The following is a 20,769-nucleotide window of genomic DNA, read 5'->3' as shown; positions in this document are numbered from 1 at the left end:
GGGAAGACCACATAGGCAATATTGTGGGGAAGGCGAAACAAAGACTGCGCTTTGTTGGCAGGACACTTAGAAGATGCGACAAACCCGCTAAAGAGACACCCTACATTTCACTTGTCTGTCCTCTGCTGGAATACTGCTGCACGGTATGGGATCCTTACCAGGTAGAATTGACGGAGGACATCGAAAAAGTGAAAAGAAGGGCAAGTCGTTTCGTGTTATCGCGCAACAGGGGTGAGAGTGTCTCTGATATGATATGCGATTTGGGGTGGCAATCATTGAAACAAAGGCGGTTTTCTTTGCGGCGAGATCTACTACGAAATTTCAATCACCAACTTTCTCTTCTGAATGCGAAAATATTTTGTTGACACAGAAATGTTTCAAATGGTTCAAATGGCTCTGAGCACTATGGGACTTAACATCTGTGGTCATCAGTCCCCTAGAACTTAGAACTACTTAAACCTAACTAACCTAAGGACAGCACAAACATCCATGCCCGAGGCAGGATTCGAACCTGCGACCGTAGCAGTCGCGCGGTGCCGGACTGCGCGCCTAGAACCGCTAGACCACCGCGGCCGGCGACACAGAAATGATCATCATCATAAAATAAGAGAAATCAGAGCTCGAACGGAAAGATTTAGGTGTTAATTTTTCCCACGCACCATTCGAGGGTGGAATGGTACAGAAGTAGGATGAAAATGGTTCGATGAACCCTCTGCCAGGCACTTACGTGTGAATTGCAGAGTAACCATGTAGATGTAGATGTAGATAGACAATTTTTGTATCGCTCGCTTGTTCGCCTATAGGGAACAAAACGAAGAACACATTTGGCTACGTCGTCTCTGGCATAGTGCTTGAATTTACGCAGGCAATGATTGGTTAACTTCAATTCTAATTAACTCGGAAACGGGGCAACGTATCGAATTTTTTTCTTAAAAATTATTTCTCAGACGACCTACTCTGTAACAGCCTTACAAGCTTTTCTCATTGCTTCTGATCACTCTGTACACTACAGCAACGCCCTGAAATAGAAACTTTTTTATCGCTACTTATAAAATGTTTTAGTAACAGTTACTAGTTCCCGTAAGTGCTTAGTTAGTTCATAGCCTTAGAACACTTCTAAGAAATTGGAATTCAGAGAAATATTTCATTTCAAAACCATTCATACCAAAATTAGACTAGTACATGTATCATGCAACAGATTTAAAACTATTGTAACAACAAACCGTCACAATTCTGACAATCTGATAATATACACAATACAAAATCGAAGCGTGCGTTCACTATTATCATCATTTCACTTAGCTTTATAGTCATGAACACGGATCTGCAGAGTATGAATATTCTGTGGGGAACGCTGTTTATTTCTGTCGTTTTCGCCTATAGATCCGTCTTATTTGCTTTTGTCCTGTTTTTCCTTTTTTTCCCGGAGATTCTTTCTCTTTATGCCTTGCCTTACTACATTTCGTGTGATTTGCCAGTTCTACACGTAGACCCATAAACAGCGCAGGATTTGTTGTTAGCAGTCAGGGTACGGTCAGCCTGGAACGTTTCCTGCAGCGAATCAGACTATGAGTTCATCCATGTGAGTCTATTCCTCTGGCAATCAACTGGAAAGTATCCTGTGTTGATCATGTATTTTTTGAAATCATCTGCCGTTTTCGAGACCCCTAGTTGTCATGACATTTTATTCTTCGAAAGTTGGCTGGAAAACTTACATATTGAAATAATTAAGAATATGAATGCTTTAACTAAACTGTTAGTTGAATGGAAGGAGAGGAGAGGGGATCACGACCACCTTGAATTCCTACCACCTTGGACCCGCGCCTGCAAAACATCTACGCATAAACACACAAACGCCGTCCGCTGTGGCCGAGCGGTTCAAGGCGCATCAGTCCGAAACCGCACTGCTGCTACCGTCGCAGGTTCGAATCCTGTCTCGGACAAGGATGTGTATGATGTCCTTAGGTTAGTTAGGTTTCAGTAGCTCCAAGTCTAGGGGACTGATGACCTCAGATGTTAAGTCCCATAGTGCTTAGAGCCATTTGAACCATACACACAAATATGTTTTCAAACACCTTACATCTTGCGTAATAAACTATCCGATGAAAGATATCCAGACACTACTGCGTAATGCGAGTTGACTGCTAGATGTCATGAGAGGCGGTCCTCCAGTATAAATGGCGGCGAGCTGTATTGTCTTGTAGAGAAACAGTAGCAGCAGAACATTCGGGCAAGAGACCTCAGCGACTTCGAACGTGGACCCCTCATTGGGTATCCCCAGAGTGACGAAACCGTCAGGGTCATTTCAACCCTTCTAAAGCTACACAGGTCAGCTGCTGGTGACATCATCATCATCATCATCATTTAAGACTGATTATGCCTTTCAGCGTTCAGTCTGGAGCATAGTCCCCTTATAAAATTCCTCCATGATCCCCTATACAGTGCTGACATTGGTGCCTCTTCTGATGTTAAGCCTATTACTTCAAAATCAGTCTTAACCGAATCCAGGTACCTTCTGCTTGGTCTACCCCGACTCCTCCTACCATCTACTGCTGAACCCATGATTCTCTTGGGTAACCTTGCTTCTCCCATGCGTGTAACATGACCCCACCATCTAAGCCTGTTCGCCCTGACTGCTACATCTATAGAGTTCATTCCCAGTTTTTCTTTGATTTCCTCATTGTCGACACCCTACTGCCATTGTTCCCATCCACTAGTACCTGCAATCATCCTAGCTACTTTCATATCCGTAACCTCATCTTTATTGATAATGTAACCTGAATCCACTCAGCTTTCGCTCCCATACAACAAAGTTGGTCGAAAGATTGAACGGCGCACAGATAACTTAGTCTTGGTACTGGCTTCCTTCTTGCAGAAGAGAGTAGATCGTAGCTGAACGCTCACTGCATTAGCTTTGCTACACCCCGCTTCCAGTTCTTTCACTCTGTTGCCATCCTGTGAGAATATGCATCCTAAATACTTGAAATCGTCCACCTGTTTTAACTTTGTTCCTCCTATTTGGCACTCAATCCGTTTATATCTCTTTCCCACAGACATTACTTTCGTGTTGGAGATGCTAACCTTCAAACCATAGTCCTTACATTTCTGATCTAGCTCTGAAATATTACTTTGCAAACTTTCAATCGAATCTGCCATCACAACTAAGTCATCCGCATATGCGAGACTGCTTATTTTGTGTTCACATATCTTAATCTCACCCAGCCAGTCTATTGTTTTCAACATATGATCCATAAATAATATGAACAACACTGGAGACAGGTTGCAGCCTTGTCTTACCCCTGAAAATACTCTGAACCATGAACTCAATTTACCGTCAACTCTAACTGCTGCCTGACTATCTATGTAAAGACCTTTAATTGCTTGCAAAAGTTTGCCTCCTATTCCATAATCTCGTAGAACAGACAATAACTTCCTCCTAGGAACCCGGTCATATGCCTTTTCCAGATCTGGTGACGTGGTTGTGAAATGGAAACGCGGAGTAACCACCGTTAAACAAAGAACAGCCGGACCTCATGTACCGACAGACAGGAAAACGCTATACGCGGAAGGATATGAGAACATTTTACTGGAATGTCCACCGCATACAGCAGAGGAATAGTTCGGAGACTGTGACTGATTGTATCAGCACGAGAATGCACCCTGCCATAAGGCAGCATCTGTAAAGCAATGGTTTGCGGTCAACAGCATTTCTGAAATGGACTGGTTTGTCCAGAGTCCCGGCCTGGACTCAATGGAGCACCTTTGGTATGAGTTAGAAAGTCTACTTCGCTCAGGACCACAGCGTCGCCGGCCGGAGTGGCCGAGCGGTTCTAGGCGCTTCAGTCCGGAACCGCACGATGCTACGGTCGCAGATTCGAATCCTGCCTCGGGCATGGATGTGTGTAATGTCCTTGGTTAGTTAGGTTTAACTAGTTCTATGTTCTAGGGGACTTATGACCTGAGCTGTTGAGTCCCATAGTGCTCAGAGCCATTTGAACCATTTTGAACCAACCACAGCGTCCAACATCACTGCCTTCTCTGTTTTCCGACTCTTGAGGAAGAATGGGCTGCCATACTTCCATAAACATTTATACACCTCGTTAGAAGTGTCATCGGCAGAATTCATTCCGTCGTAAAGAAAAAGAGTGACGCACCCCATTTTACTGTACACTAAAAGGCGTCCGGATACTTTTGATCAGATAGTGTACACACTCAAAAACGCACACATCGGTTATATTTCACAAGCCCTTCTGCGATAAACGTTTCCTCATACGGAAAAGTGCTATCGTTCCTCGATCCACACACGTTTCCCGCTCTCTCTATGTCACCGAACAATCACACTAATCACGAAATGTACAAGCTTGTCAATCGAATAGTGAATTTTTTTACTTGTACCGTAAACACGATGTTCCAATGTATGGAATACGTGTGACTGATTCTCGAGCAACACAATTTTCTGCAAACAGCATAGAAATGAAGTAGCATGAAAACAGACATAAAATTCAATGAAATGATAATTAAGTCAAGACCCTACGCTGCCGACAGGCGTTGATATACATCAAAGGGGACAGTTGGAAACGTGTGCCCCGACCATGGCTCGAACCCGGGATCTCCTGCTTACATGTAGACGCTCTATCCATCTGAGCCACCGAGGGAACAGAGGATAGTGTGACTGCAGGGACTTACCCCTTGCACGCTCCCCGTGAGACCCACATTCTCAACTTAATGTCCACACACTCCATTCGTAATGCCCCTGCCCATTACACTCATCACTGGCGGCAGACAATCTTACTGAGTCCCGTAAGAGTTCGGGCAATACCTGTGCATCCGCACAGAAGAAGGAGGTCAATGGCCGGTTAGCCTTAACTATATGAAGATGGTATCTGTTCTTTCGGACATGTCCGAAAGAGGAGGGGTTGGGTTGTTTGGTGGAGGAGACCAGATAGCGGGGTCATCGGTCTCATCGGATTAGGGAAGGACGGGGAAGGAAGTCGGCGGTGCCCTTTCAAAGGAACCATCCCGGCATTTGCCTGGAGCGATTTAGGGAAATCACGGAAAACCTAAATCAGGATGGCCGGACGCGGGATTGAACCGTCGTCCTACCGAATGCGAGTCCAGCGTGCTACCCACTGCGCCACCTCGCTCGGTCATATCCGAAAGAACAGACACCATCTGTGACCATGCAGCGCTCTAGAATGAAATGATAATTAAATTAAGACTCTACGCTGCCGAGAAGCATTGACATACATCAACGGGGACAGTTGAAAATGTGTGCCTCAACCGGGACTCGAACCCGGGATTTCCTGCTTACATGGCAGACGCTCTATCCATCTGAGCCACCGAGGGCACAGAGGATCGTGCGACTGCAGGGACTTATCCCTTGCACGCCCCCGTGAGACATAAAATTCTGTTAGGCAGAGAATGGCAACAACATTTCACTGTGAGAAGGTGACTGTCATCAGAACGTGTGGGTTGTAATGTCTTGTCTGTGTTGTTGATAGCAATGAGATACAAGGTAAAGGTTAAAAAAGGTGCCAAAATACAGCTTACTTCTCTCAAATATCTCCTTTGCAGCTATCCAAGGGAAGTAAGTTAAGCGCTGGCATTGCGTTTCGCCTTTTCCCTTTCCTTAATTTCTTCGCGTTTAAACAAATTCACTACAATTCACCGCCCTTTACGAGCACTCATCACATCCGCACTCCAAAACAGATACACACACGACACACGACGCTGAGAAAAGGAGATGTACTCTTCTTCAGTAGATACGATAGGACTTTAAAAAGTCAATTGCACATTATTACAGCAGCCCAAGCAACTTTTATTTAATATTGCACTGCACTTCAGAGTGGCATAGGTACATGACAAGATTTTACAACGCAGTCACCAAATCTGTGAAAGCAACGGTTGGAACGTGCTACCAATCGTTCAGTAGCTCGACACTAGAAGTCCGCTCCTTGGTCACGAAGCCATTCGACAAGCGCTGTGTACACGTCCTCATCGCTGGTCTCTTTCATACCATAAGCTCTTTCAACTTGCAGACGAGATGGAAATAACGTGGCGTAACATCTTAACTTACTACTCAGCGTCACACACGTCTTTGCGGCTTTAGTCAGATTTCTGGTACCATTTAACTACTGATAAGAGCGACATTCAATTTGTCACAATATCGTCTGAGTCACACCAATATTCAAGAAAGGTACTAGGAGTAACCCACTATATTACAGGCCCATATCGTTAACGTCGATATGCAGCAGGATTTTAGAACATATATTGTGTTCGAACATTATGAATTACCTCAAAGAAAACGGTCTATTGACACACAGTCAACATGGGTTTAGAAAACATCGTTCCTGTGAAACACAACTATCTCTTTATTCACATGAAGTGTTGAGTGCTATTGACAAGGGATTTCAGATTGCTTCCGTATTTCTGGATTTCCGGAAGGCTCTTGACACTGTACCACACAAGCGACTCGTAGTGAAATTGCGTGCTTATGGAATATCGTCTCAGTTATGTGACTGGATTTGTGATTTCCTGTCAGAGAGGTCTCAGTTCGTAGTAATTGACGGAAAGTCTTCGAGTAAAACAGAAGTGATTTCTGGCATTCCCCAAGGTAGTGTTATAGGCCCTTTGCTGTCCCTTATCTATATTAACGATTTTGGAGACAATCTAAGCAGCCGTCTTCGGTTGTTTGCAGATGACGCTGTCGTTTATCGACTAATAAAGTCATCAGAAGACCAAAACAAACTGAAAAACGATTTAGAGAAGATATCTGAATGGTACGAAAAGTGGCAGTTGACCCTAAATAACGAAAGTGTGAGGTCATCCACATGAGTGCTAAAAGGAACTCGTTAAACTTCGGTTACACGACAAATCAGTCTAATCTAAAAGCCGTAAATTCAACTCACTACCTAGGTATTACAATTACGAACAACTTAAATTGGAAGGAACACACAGAAAATGATGTAGGAAAGGCTAACCAAAGACTGCGTTTTATTGGCAGGACACTTAGAAGATGTTACAGGTCTACTAAGGAGACTGCCTACACTACGCTTGTCCGTCCTCTGTTAGAATACTGCTGCGCGGTGTGGGATCCCTACTACATAGAACTGACGGAGTACATCGAAAAAGTTCAAAGAAAGGCAGCACGTTTTGTATTATCGCGAAATATGGGAGAAAGCGTTACAGAAATGATACAAGATTTGGGCTGGAATCATTAAAAGAAAGGTGTTTTTCGTTGCGACGGAATCTTCTCACGAAATTCCAATCATCAACTTTCTCCTCCGAATGTGAAAATATTTTGTTGACACCGAGCTATATAGGGAGGAACGATCACCAAGATAAAATAAGGGAAATCAGAGCTCGTACGGAAAGATATAGGTGTTCATTCTTTCCGCGCGCTATACGAGATTGGAATAATAGAGAATTGTGAAGGTGGTTCGATGAACCCTCTGCCAGGCACTTAAATGTGATTTGCAGAGTATCCATGTAGATGTAGATGTAGATGTAGATGAATTTCGCAGTGATTCGGAGTGCTATTTAGACTTTTGCCCACAAGAATCACACTGCCCCGCGTACTTCAGTCATGGTGTACGTTCACGCCATTTCAATCGCACACTGTGATGCACCTGTTACCCGCGCCACAACAGAACTGTGTCTGCCACTCCTGTTGCATAATGATCTTAGCGTGGAACGACAGGTCTGACTTACTTTCTGAAGGCCCTACGTAAGCACGTTCCATAGATACACATGCAAATGGGTCACAAAATTCGAATAAGAATTAATAGACTGGGTATAGAATATATAAGGGGCAATCAAAAAGTTTCCGTTCGAAGACCGTACAGTCCAGAATCGGTATGCTAGTCAGGATAAATCGCCGTAGCACTGAGGTGATCATCCCTCCAACGCACCAGGTTGAGGATACCCGTTTGGTAAAACAGCGTGTCCTGCTGCGTGAAGAAGTCCGTAACTGCCTGCTGCACATCTTCGTCCTATAGGAATCGTCGACCCATCAAGACCTTTTTTAATGGACCGAAGGCGTGATAATAGCGTGGGAGAGAGCAAGACTACAAGTCGGGTGCTCGAGTGTCTCCCACTTGAGTTGGAGTAACTTCTGCTCCTGCGTTACGACATTTGTGATACTAGGACGGCATCTTGTGTCGAATCGCTACCAGCAAAGAACTTAGCGCACTATTCCACAATGGTGGTTTTTGACAGGCATGGTGCCCCATACATATTCTTCAAACTCTGATGGATGTCTGCCGGTGCTTGTCCTTCGGCAGTCATGAAAACAACAACAACACGTTGGTCCTAAAAAATGGTTCAATGGCTCTGAGCACTGTGGGACTTAACATCTGAGGTCATCAGTCCCCTAGAACTTAGAACTACTTAAACCTAACTAACTTAAGAACATCACACACATCCATGCCCGAGGCAGGATTCGAACCTGCGACCGTAGCGGTGGCCCGGTTCCAGACTGAAGCGCCTAGAACCGCTCGGCCACACCGGCCTGCACGTTGGCCCTGTTTGGACAAATTTGGTAATAGCGTCTCCGTTGTTTACGTTTCCGGATTTACCGCACGCGCTTCGAAAACACACGAATGCCACAGTAATCGCTTGACTACATGTCGGTAATTATATACACGCATCGGAGTCGCTGATTTTTGCATATACGCTCCAGCAACGCCCTCAAACAGAAACGTTTCAATCACCCCTTATACTAACTATAGTACGTGAACTGCAAAAAAAATTTGCAAAGTAACAATTGAAAGTGCAGTTTCTGATCTTACTTTCTCTAAACTGCTCGATAAATATTTGCATAATCCTCATGACTCACAAAGTTTCCGATTTCTTTTTACGTTGGAAACCTTTCTCTCAATACTCTTCTGACAACTGGGAATCACTACGTGCAACCACCTGTGTAATTGAGGTAAAATCAAAAGAGCATTATCAGTATATTTGAGGAGAGCGCCCTATGTCGTGAATCGTGAACGGGAGAATCTGGCATTTAGAAAAAAGGTTGTCAACATGCAAAGTTGCCCGCCGAAGTTCAAAAATGGTTGAAATGGCTCTGAGCACTATGGGACTTAACATCTGAGGTCATCAGTCTCATAGAACTTAGAACTACTTAAACCTAACTAACCTAAGGACATCACACACATCCATGTCCGAAGCAGGATTCGAGCCTGTGACCGTAGCGGTCGCGCGGTTCCAGACTGAAGCGCCTAGAACCGCTCGGCCACACCGGCCGGCTCCCGCCGAAGTGGCGTACACTGGAGCAACATATTTGGAACATTCAACCGCTATCGTGAGAAATAAAACATCGACTATCGCCTTGTAAACTAACAAAACAGTAGGCCTATATCTCTGATGTCAGTCTGTTATAGATTTTTGGGACATGTTTTATATTTGCGTATTATGACATTTCTGAAGACCGAAAATATCCTCTGTAGGAATCGCCATGTGTTCCGAAAACAATGGTCATTTGAAACCGAGCTCGCTGTGTTCGTCCACGGGACCCAAAAAGTAGCAAATACAGGCGCCGAGGTAGATGCCACGTTCTCTGACTTCCGGAAGCTGTTCGATATTGTTCCGCACTGTCGCCTAATGAACAAAATATGAGCGTACGCAATATCAGACCAACTGTGTGACTAGATTGAAAATTTCTAGCAAACAGAACACAGTACATCATTCAGAACGGGGAGAAGTCTTTCGTAAAAGTAACATGGGAGTGCTTCAAGGGAGTGTTAAAGGACTATTACTTCTCACAAAATTGAGGGCTATCCGTTTATTAAGATCTGATCGTAGCGAAATGAAAACCGCAGTGAAAATCCGACGAAGCTTTGCACAGATGTGCTGGGCAGTATCTCTAGTATGCCTGTCGATAGCGACATGTCGCTCTTTATAGTTCTTAGCGCGCAGTGAGCACGTAAAGATGCCAAGTAAATAATGTCTCTTGCCAAGTACGAGTGATTACGCCTGATTTCATGCAGCCCACATAACATAACTGTCATGCATTTCTTTCTTTATGGCTAGGCTCTTCAGTCCAGGACCGCGCTGCTGCTACGGTAGCAGGTTCTAATCCGGCCTCAGGCATGTATGTGTGATGTCCTTAGGTTGATTAGGTTTAAGTAGTTCTAAGTCTAGGGGACTGATGACCTCATATGTTAAGTCTCATAGTGCTTAGAACCATTTGAACCATCTTTCCTTACGACAATTCTCGGCCGCACACTGCAGAGGCAATGAAGATGCTACTGGGGTGTTTTGGATGGGAAGTATTTGATTACCCACCATACAGCCCTGGATTGACTTCCAGTGATTTTCATCTCCGCTCAGATGAACCGCTGGCTATGAAGACAACACTTCGGTACTGACAACTAGCTGCAGACCAGCATAGAGAATTGTCAGAAAGCAGAGACAGGTGCCTTCTATGACGAGAGTATTTTAGAGTTGAACAACGATACGACAAATGTCTAAGTCGGAGCGGCGACTATGTTTAGAAGTAGCTAGAAGTTGTAGCTAACTGTTGCACACAAAACATTTTTGATTTTCACTGTCGTTTCCATTTCGCGACCCATCGGAACTTAATAAAGGAATCGCCCTCGTATATACATGGCCTAGCAGATAATAGTGGATGATGCTGTTGCGTACAGAGAAATATCAATGCTTGAAAATTGCAACGAAATGGAGGAAGATACGCAGAGGGTCGACGCTTGGTGCAGGTGTGGGCGGATCCAGGGAGTGGGGGAGGGGTGTCACAGGGTCGTTGGTCCCCCGCTCCACCCCAGCACTACAGAGACCAGTGCTGAAAACGCCCGGGTCCTCATAACACAGCATAAAAATGATGTACTTTTTTCGATTTTCCCAACGGCCCTAAATGTCTTAAAACTGGTTATTGGTGTCCGCCTCCGGTAGCTGAGTGGTCAGCGCGACAGAATGTCAATCCTAAGGGCCCGGGTTCGATTCCCGGCTGGGTCGGAGATTTTCTCCGCTCAGGGACTGGGTGTTGTGTTGTCCTAATCATCATCATCATTTCATCTCCATCGACGCGCAAGTCGCCGAAGTGGCGTCGAATCGAAAGACTTGCACCCGGCGAACGGTCTACCCTATGGGAGGCCCTAGTCACATGACTGGTTATTGGTAACGAACAGCACCATAAACAGTTAAATTAAGTGGTAATGTACAACAGCTAACAGCTTCTGAACACTGGAAAAATTTGTACCAACCCTCCTCCAACTTGCAGTCTATCCTGGATCCAGCCCTACGTGCAGGGAGTGGCAATTGACCCTAAACATAAACAAATGTAACGTACTGGGAATACATAGACGGAACGACCCTTCATAGAACGTCTACACGATTTCAGTACAATCACTGGAAGCAGTTACTTCCACAAAATATCTAGGAGTGTGCATACGGAGGGATTTGAAGTGGAACGACCACATAAAATTAATCGCGAGTAAGGCAGATGCCAGACAGAAATTCATTGGAAGACTCCTCAGAACATGAAGTCCATCAACAAAGGAAGTATTGCGAGGTGCCGGGGCTAGCAGTGTATTTAACACTAAATTCTAGAATCTACATATGTAAATGATGTTCTAAGCCCCCCCTATTCTAGTTCCGACTTTTGCTGTTGCACAAGGATTAAAAAATATACGCGAACTGACTGTAATCAACCCTGCAAGTGGAGTAGAAAAGAGTTTGGCACCTGCAATAATTTAATTTGATAAATAAGTTAAATAAAGGAAGGTTTCATTAACGTAGTGAGAAATGATGGGTTGCTCTACCAATTAACAGAATGAAAGTTCTGTCCAAAATAACAATATGATTTATTAAGACTAAACACAAAATAATAAACAAAAACACATGAAACATTTATAATACATCAAATTGGCTCAAATTGGATACTCAAACAAACGCTGTGAAGGTGAAGTTGTCCCTAAACTAGATTGTGAGGTTTATGACGAAGTGGTATGTAGAGCCAATTCCTTGCCACTCAAATCTTAAGAGAGACACACAACTAATCCAACATTAATTGCTGCTACTCAAGACAGAACAAAGTTAGAAAAAGACGAACAGGCACGCTCTGCTGAGCTCTGATTATCACCTAGGAAAATCCCTATCTGCCGGTGCTGCGGACATACATTACCAAACTGTCTTCTTAACTGCCAGAACACGATCTGGCGTACCGGAGGCGATGGCTGGTTGCTTCGACGTCCTCGACCGAAAGGCGAGAGCTGACTGCCTAGAGCACCCGTACAGGCCGAACACACAACATTCCCGCCCCCACGACAGTGGCCGTGGTTAAACGTTCCAATCAGCAACTCGAAAACCGGCGGAAAATTCCACTCTATTGCCGGAGCACTACCATTCCACCAATGGAGATTCTTGGCGCCAATTTCTGCACTGATTTTGCTACGTCATGGAGCTATGCCCTGAGCAAGCCAATCACAGTTACTATTTTGCAGAAAGCGCGGGAATTTTCCCGCCACAACTGCCTGGGTGCACAAGTCATTCCCACGCCTTGCTGGTAGCCTGCCAGAAACTGTTTTCGCTAAGTTTCTGTGAAGTAACGGAACCTCTAGCCCAGCCGCTACTTCAGACCCCTCCGGGCGTGTCTTTTGACAATGTCGGCGTCTGCAAAGCATTCACTCGACTTCCTCACACGCGTCGGCTTAACCCTTTCCAGATCAGCAGAGCCCGCCTGTCACCGGACCACCCGGGTGACGAGAGACACTGCGTGGGAAGTCCGCGTGTGAAGGAATAGCGACTTTTCACTGCATGCAATTAGGAAGAAAATCATAAGATAGAAATATGAGAGGGGGCTCATGCCACCTCTCAGTATCTTACAAAGTAGCTTACAAAACACTCGTTCGACCAACACTTGTATATTGCTCGTCAGTCTGAGCTACTTAGCAGAGGGAATGATGAAGGAAAAGGAGACGATCCGAAGACGAGCAGCACGTTTCGTTACAGTTTCATTTACTAAGCACGAAAGCTTCGGTGAGATGCTCAGTCAACTCCAGCGGTAGACGCTGCAAGAGAGGCCTTCTGCATCACGTTATCGACCACTGTTAAAATTCTGAGAGTGTACGTTCCTAGAAGAGTCAACCAATATATTACTTCCTCTTATGGATACCTCGCAAAAGACCAAGAAGATAAAGTTAGAGAAATTCGAGCCCACACATAGACTTACCAGCTTTCGTTCTTCCCACGAGCCATACGCGAATGGAACAGGAAAGGGGGAAAGTGTCTAATGGTACATGAAGTACCCTCCGCTACAAACCTTAAGGTGGCTTACGGAGATGCAGTGATTTCCCCCTGCCGACAGCCCGTTGATGAGTACTGGTTCGATCGACCGCCGTGTCATCTTCAGCCTATGGGCGTCACTGGATGTGGATATGGAGGGGCGTGAGGTCAGCACACCGCTCTCACGGCCGTTGGCAGTTTTTGTGACCGGAGCCGCTACTTCTCTGTCAAGTAGCTTCTCAATTTGCCTCACAAGGGCTGAGTGCACCCAGCTAGAGAGCCTGTATAGGGCGAGTGTGGCCAACCGGACGATACGGCGGCCATTTTTCTGCCAAACGGCGGGCGGGACTTTTGAATGGGTAGTAGTGGAGTAGTGGAGTACACACTAACCGAATCAAAAGCACGAGACAATATGGCGAAATCATTCGTTAAATGCCTTTGTTTATAAGAATAATGTGTTATAATAATTTTCACACACCCAATTTACAGGTCTGTTTTCAAATTTAACTATGTATATTGCAAGTTGTTTTATATGTAGTAAAAAGCAAAAACGACTTACTTCGCATAGATAAGAGTACTTGGTTGGTTTCCACAAGGCTCCTGTTTGTTTTATGTCAGTCCTGTTGACTGCGACTGCTCACTGCTTTCGTCTTTCTTCATTGCGTGGAAATGCTAACATGCGAAATCCACCTTCGTCTCTATTGGAACTACCAAATGCAGCACAACCTGGCATTGTTTACGAACGTCTGCAGAACGAATTATAGATGTCAAAAAAAATACTGTGTAATTACTAACGTGTTTACTTCAAACGTGTAGGCCTACCGACTTCATCACAAAACGATTCATTATTTCAACTCGTATTTAAGATCGCAAACGCTAATTACGTACTAAAAACGATATACAACTAAATCGAATATGTATGCACAACACATAACAAGTCTCTCAATAATTCAGATACCTTTTAATCGTTTCCAAAAGTCCCCTGAACTTCAATTCATTTCAAAAGCACGGCGCCATTTTTGTGCCAAAGCTAATCACCCAATCACGGGCAACTTCACCTACGGCCACTCTCTCAGTATACAGGCTCTCAACATCCAGCCTGCCAACAGCGCTCGGCAGACCGAACGGTCACCCATCCAAGTGCTAGCCAAGCCAGACAGCGCTTAAATTCTGTGATCTGACTGGAACGGATGTTACCACTGCGGCAAGGCCGTTGGCTGATTGTGTATGATACATTTCTAAAATAAAAATTGAAAAGAAATGGTCAAATGTTGCGGGTGTACCGCATGAAATTATGTTACTGATACTGCGTTGAGCTGTGATAGTGCAGTACTCCATACCGTTCTCGATCCGTAATACGCCAAAAAATAGTTATTTGCCCTTTCTGAGTAAATCGGTAGACTGGAATTCTAGTTAACGAATTATTTTCAGTCTCAGTTAGACAACAAATGATGTCTTTTGCGGCGCTATCATAAAAGAGCTCTATCCTGAGACTTCAGACAAGAGACTGCTTAAAACATACATCCAAGTTCGATGTGCATTTCTACAGTAATGTCCATTGGGGTTTAAGGAAGCTGCCGGCAGCTAAACGAATACCGCAAACAGACGGTGCACAAAACCAAACAGCTAAAAATGTCTACCGCACATAAGTGAAACTCGAGTTTGCAGAATAATATCATGTAACATGAATCAACACAGAATAACGCTATAGCTCTACACGTTTACTCATTCATATACGTCATCATGGGAGCATAAATTTCAGCGTCATACATTCGCGCGTATTTCAAGAGTCTAAAATTTCTGCACCCTTTCATCTGCCGCCACTATGAAACTAATTAATTTCTGTTGTTATAAAACTACATAAACTATTACATACATTATACATTTCTTTTTTCGAATATGTAACGCCTCATTTGGTAAACCTACAATCTAGTTAAAGAAAATATCAAAGAATCCTCTTTCATTGTGACCTTAATACAAAATTGTTCTCTTTTTTTCCTAACTATAGTTAATGCGTAACTTTGTGTTCGTGATAAACGAATCCATTTAATGCCTTGGTGATGGATTTAACTAAGCTTATTGTCTAAAATGATAATAACATCTTCTTCAAAGGTCCAGATCAGTTTTTACAATTAACCATTAAGGAGAGTGATGGAAGAAGGGGCTATTGATTAGAACATCGACGTCTCGCAAGAATTTGACATCTATTGTCTGTGAGAAACTTCGAGAGATCGTGAGAGCTTTTACGCGTCCCTAATCCGTAGACATACGAGTATATCATCTCGGTTAACGAACTTGAGCAAACTTGCTGCTACGTTTGCCCTTTTCCTTTCACGTATACAGAATAGTAACATTACATAAATACATCCCATATTCACTAAATAAACCGGAAGTCGTCTGGAGCCACACTGCCCTACAAAACTTACATAAAATGTACTTACTGTAGCCATCCTGGAGATAAATGCAGACCCTCCCAGATGTAGATATTCAAGCAAATGATACCCTAGAAAACTTACCGTATTAGAGTACAAAACTCAAAGTCGTACATAAATTTTTAGTTCAGATCGGGTACGTGAATTCTGGACATCATTTTACTGAAGGGCATCATTGCCTCAGAAAGTGGTTTGCATAGGAGAAAGATTCGGGAAAAGATTATACTTCCTTGCATTATATTACTAACAACATTGACAACTGTCCCGATAGTATCGTCTATCCGAGTCATTATCCTTGTCATAAAGGACATTTCCTAGTCCCTTACGCAAGTACTGAAAGGTACATTGGTGTCCGGAATGTGAAGAGTCTCTCTGCCACGTCTATACGTCGTCGTAACTGCCGTCTGCTTCACGTCTGCTGTGCAGCGAGCTACCTTGATTTAAGTATTAACTGTATTTTTCTTACTTGTCACTTCTTCTTCCGTGTGTTTTTGCTTTTAGGAAGCTTTAATTGTCGAGTGCTAGTAATAGTGTTCAATAGATTTCGTGTTTGTTTTGAATACAGTCAGAGAGAGTCCCTTTAGTCCACCATAGTGCCAGTAATGCTAGTGTTTGTTTTCAGTACAGTCCAGAGCCAGGTAGTGCTATTTTCATTGTTTTCTACAAGAAGTGGCTAGCAACCACAGTTCAGTCAACAATCAGCCGCCTTTAGTGAATTAGCAGTGTAGTTAAAAGTTGATTAACCCTCTACAGTAAATTGATTTCTTAGGATGGATAGGATGTGTGACTGCTGTGTACGGACGCGGGAGGAGCTGGCCACTGTTCGCGAACAGCTGAACGTGTTGATGGCCGCGGTCAGCAGCCGTCTTCAGGCTGCTGCCTCGGAGTGTAGCAGCAGTGGGGAGTCTGGTGCGTCGCATGGTACACCCCAGGTGTTACATGCTTCACCCACTGTCCCTGCTGTCGAGACATCTTCGCGGGTACCGGGCGCGGTTGGGCCACCCTCTCCCCAAGGGGAGTGGCGGGTTCAGCGGCGTTCGCGGCGCACGAGGCGGAGGGTCAATGTGGAGGCTGGCCGTGTGGCATCGCCTGCTCTGCCTGTGAGTGGACATGTGGGCGCTCCTTCAGCAAGCTCCGAGCAGGCACACGGGGGGAGGGGTTTATTAGTGATTGGGAGCCCCAACGTTAGGCGGGTGATGGAGCCCCTTAGGAAAATAGCGGAAAGGTCGGGGAAGAAGGCCAGTGTTCACTCTGTCTGCTTGCCGGGGGGTCTCATCCGAGATGTGGAGGAGGCCCTGCCGGCGGCGATAGAGAGCACTGCAGATTGTTGCTCATGTTGGCACCAATGACTCCTGCCGTCTGGGTTCAGAGGTCATCCTCAGTTCGTACAGGCGGTTGGCGGAATTGGTGAAGGCGGAAAGCCTCGCTCGCGGGGTGGAATCAGAGCTAACTATTTGTAGTATCGTTCCCAGAACCGATCGCGGTCCTCTGGTTTGGAGCCGAGTGGAAGGCTGAAATCAGAGGCTCAGACGATTCTGCGGAGATCTGGGATGCAAATTTCTCGACCTCCGCTATCGGGTGGAGAAATGTAGGGTCCCCATGAATAGGTCAGTCGTGCACTACACGCCGGAAGCGGCTACAAAGGTAGCGGAGTACGTGTGGAGTGCACATGTGGGTTTTTTAGGTTAGAGAATTCCCTTCCTAGGCCCGACAAGACGCCTCCTGAGACGCGGCAAGGTAGGAGTAGGCAAAATGCAACAGGGAATAACAATATTAATGTGCTAATAGTAAACTGTAGGAGCGTCTATAGAAAGGTCCCAGAACTGCTCTCATTAATAAACGCTCACAACGCTGTCACTAGGGACAGAAAGTAGGCTGAAACCAGACGTAAACAGTAATGAAATCCTGAACTCAGATTGGAATGTATACCGCAGAGACAGGCTGGACAGTGAAGGGGGAGGCGTGTTTATAGCGATAATAAGTGCAATAGTACCGAAGGAAATTGACGGAGATCCGAAATGTGAAATAATTTGGGTGAAGGTCACGGTTAAAGCAGGCTCAGACATGGTAACTGGATGTCTCTATAGGCCCCCTGGCTCAGCAGCTGTTGTGGCTGAGCACCTGAAGGATAATTTGGAAAATATTTCGAGTAGATTTCCCAACCATGTTATAGTTCTGGGTGGAGATTTTAATTTGCTGGATATAGACTGGGAGACTCAAACGTTTATAACGGGTGGCAGGGACAAAGAATCCAGTGAAATTTTTTAAGTGCTTTATCTGAAAACTACCTTGAGCAGTTAAACAGAGAACCGACTCGTGGCGATAACATATTAGACCTTCTGGTGACAAACAGATCCGAACTATTTGAAACAGGTAACGCAGAACAGGGAATCAGCGATCATAAAGCAGTTACTTCATCGATGATTTCAGCCGTAAATAGAAATATTAAAAAAGGTAGGAAGATTTTTCTGTTTAGCAAAAGTGACAAAAAGCAGATTTCAGAGTACCTGACGGCTCAACACAAAAGTTTTGTCGCAAGTACAGATAGTGTCGAGGATCAGTGGACAAAGTTCAAAACCATCGTACAATATGCGTTAGATGAGTATGTGGCAAGCAAGATCGTAAGAGATGGAAAAAAGCCACCGTGGTACAACAACCGAGTTAGGAAACTGCTGCGGAAGCAAAGGGAACTTCACAGCAAACATAAACATAGCCTTGCAGACAAACAAAAATTACGCGAAGCGAAATGTAGTGTGAGGAGGGCTATGCGAGAGGCGTTCAGTGAATTCGAAAGTAAAGTTCTGTGTACTGACTTGGCAGAAAATCCTAAGAAATTTTGGTCTTATGTCAAAGCGGTAGGTGGATCAAAACAAAATGTCCAGACACTCTGTGACCAGAATGGTACTGAAACAGAGGATGACAGACTAAAGGCAGAAATACTAAATGTCTTTTTCCAAAGCTGTTTCACAGAGGAAGACTGCACTGTAGTTCCTTCTCTAGATTGTCGCACAGATGACAAAATGGTAGATATCGAAATAGACGACAGAGGGATAGAGAAACAATTAAAATCGCTCAAAAGAGGAAAGGCCGCTGGACCTGATGGGATACCAGTTCGATTTTACACAGAGTACGCGAAGGCACTTGCCCCCCTTCTTGCACCGGTGTACCGTAGGTCTCTAGAAGAGCGTAGCGTTCCAAAGGATTGGAAAAGGGCACAGGTCATGCCCGTTTTCAACAAGGGATGTCGAACAGATGTGCAGAACTATATACCTATATCTCTAACGTCGATCAGTTGTAGAATTTTGGAACACGTATTGTGTTCGAGTATAATGACTTTCTGGAGACTAGAAATCTACTCTGTAGGAATCAGCATGGGTTTCGAAAAAGACGGTCGTGCGAAACCCAGCTCACGCTATTCGTCCACGAGACTCAGAGGGCCATAGATACGGGTTCCCAGGTAAATGCAGTGTTTCTTGACCTCCACAAGGCGTTCGATACAGTTCCCCACAGTCGTTTAATGAACAAATTAAGAGCATACGGACTATCAGACCAATTGTGTGATTGGATTGAAGGGAGAACCGATAGAGGTACTCAGGGTAACCTCCGCCACACAACATCAGGTGGCTTGCGGAGTATGGATGTAGATGTAGATATACAGGGTGTTACAAAGAGGTACGGCTAAACTTTCAGGAAACATTCCTCACACACAAAGAAAGAAAATATGTTATGTGGACATGTGTCCGGAAACGCTTACTTTCCATGTTACAGCTCATTTTATTACTTCTCTTCAAATCACATTAATCGTGGAATGGAAACACACAGCAACAGAACGTACCAGCGTGACTTCAAACAATTTTTTACAGGAAATGTTCAAAATGTCCTCCGTTAGCGATGATACATGCATCCACCCTCCGTCGCATGGAATCCCTGATGTGCTGATGCAGCCCTGGAGAATGGCGTATTGTATCACAGCCGTTCACAATACGACCACGAAGAGTCTCTACATTTGGTACCGGGGTTGCGTAGACAAGAGATTTCTAACGCCCCCATAAATGAAAGTCAAGAGGGTTGAGGTCAGGAAAGCGTGGAGGCCATGGAATTGGTCCGCCTGTACCAATCCATCGGTCACCGAATCTGTTGTTGAGAAGCGTACGAACACATCGACTGAAATGTGCAGGAGCTCTATCGTGCATGAACCACATGTTGTGTCGTACTTGTAAAGGCACATGTTCTAGCAGCACAGGTAGAGTATCCCGTATGAAATCATGATAACGTGCTCCATTGAGCGTAGGTGGAAGAACATGGGGCCCAATCAAGACATCACCAACAATGCCTGCCCAAACGTTCACAGAAAACCTGTGTTGATGACGTGATTGCACAACTGCGTGCGGATTATCGTCAGCCCACACATGTTGATTGTGAAAATTTACAATTTGATCACGTTGGAATGAAGCCTCATCCGTAAAGAGAACATTTGCACTGAAATGAGGATTGACACATTGTTGGATGAACCATTCGCAGAAGTGTACCCGTGGAGGCCAATCAGCTGCTTATAGCGCCTGCACAAGCTATAAATGGTACGGAAACAACTGGTTCTCCCGTAGCACTCTCCATACAGTGACGTGGTCAACGTTACCTTGTACAGCAGCAACTTCTCTGACGCTGACATTGGGTTATCGTCAACTGCACGAAGAATTGCCTCGTCCATTGCAGGTGTCTTCGTCGTTCTAGGTCTTCCCCAGTCGCGAGTAATAGACTGGAATGTTCCGTGCTCCCTAAGACGCCGATCAATTGCTTCGAACGTCTTCCTGTCGGGACACCTTCGTTCTGGAAGTCTGTCTCGATACAAACGTACTGTGCCACGGCTAGGGCCCCGTGCTAATCCATACATCAAATGGGCATCTACCAACTCCGCATTTGTAAACATTGCACTGAATGCAAAACCACGTTCGTGATGAACACTAACCTGTTGATGCTACGCACTGATGTGCTTGATGCTAGTACTGTAGAGCAATGAGTCGCATGTCAACACAAGCACCGAAGTCAACATTACCTTCCTTCAATTGGGCCAACTGGCGGTGAATCGAGGAAG

At 44.8% G+C, this 20,769-nt stretch overlaps 1 non-coding gene across 1 annotated transcript; it reads right to left on the bottom strand.

The window, feature by feature from the left end:
* Window positions 1–5,272: 5,272 nt before the first annotated feature.
* Window positions 5,273–5,347, bottom strand: Trnat-ugu. The gene has a single exon. It is a non-coding gene; the product is annotated as a tRNA-Thr (tRNA).
* Window positions 5,348–20,769: the final 15,422 nt, after the last annotated feature.

Source organism: Schistocerca piceifrons, chromosome X (genome assembly GCF_021461385.2).
Source record: "Schistocerca piceifrons isolate TAMUIC-IGC-003096 chromosome X, iqSchPice1.1, whole genome shotgun sequence".
Classification (NCBI taxonomy): domain Eukaryota; kingdom Metazoa; phylum Arthropoda; class Insecta; order Orthoptera; family Acrididae; genus Schistocerca; species Schistocerca piceifrons.
The sequence above is the reverse complement of the archived record's forward strand: the minus strand, read 5'-3'. Positions and strand labels throughout refer to the sequence as shown.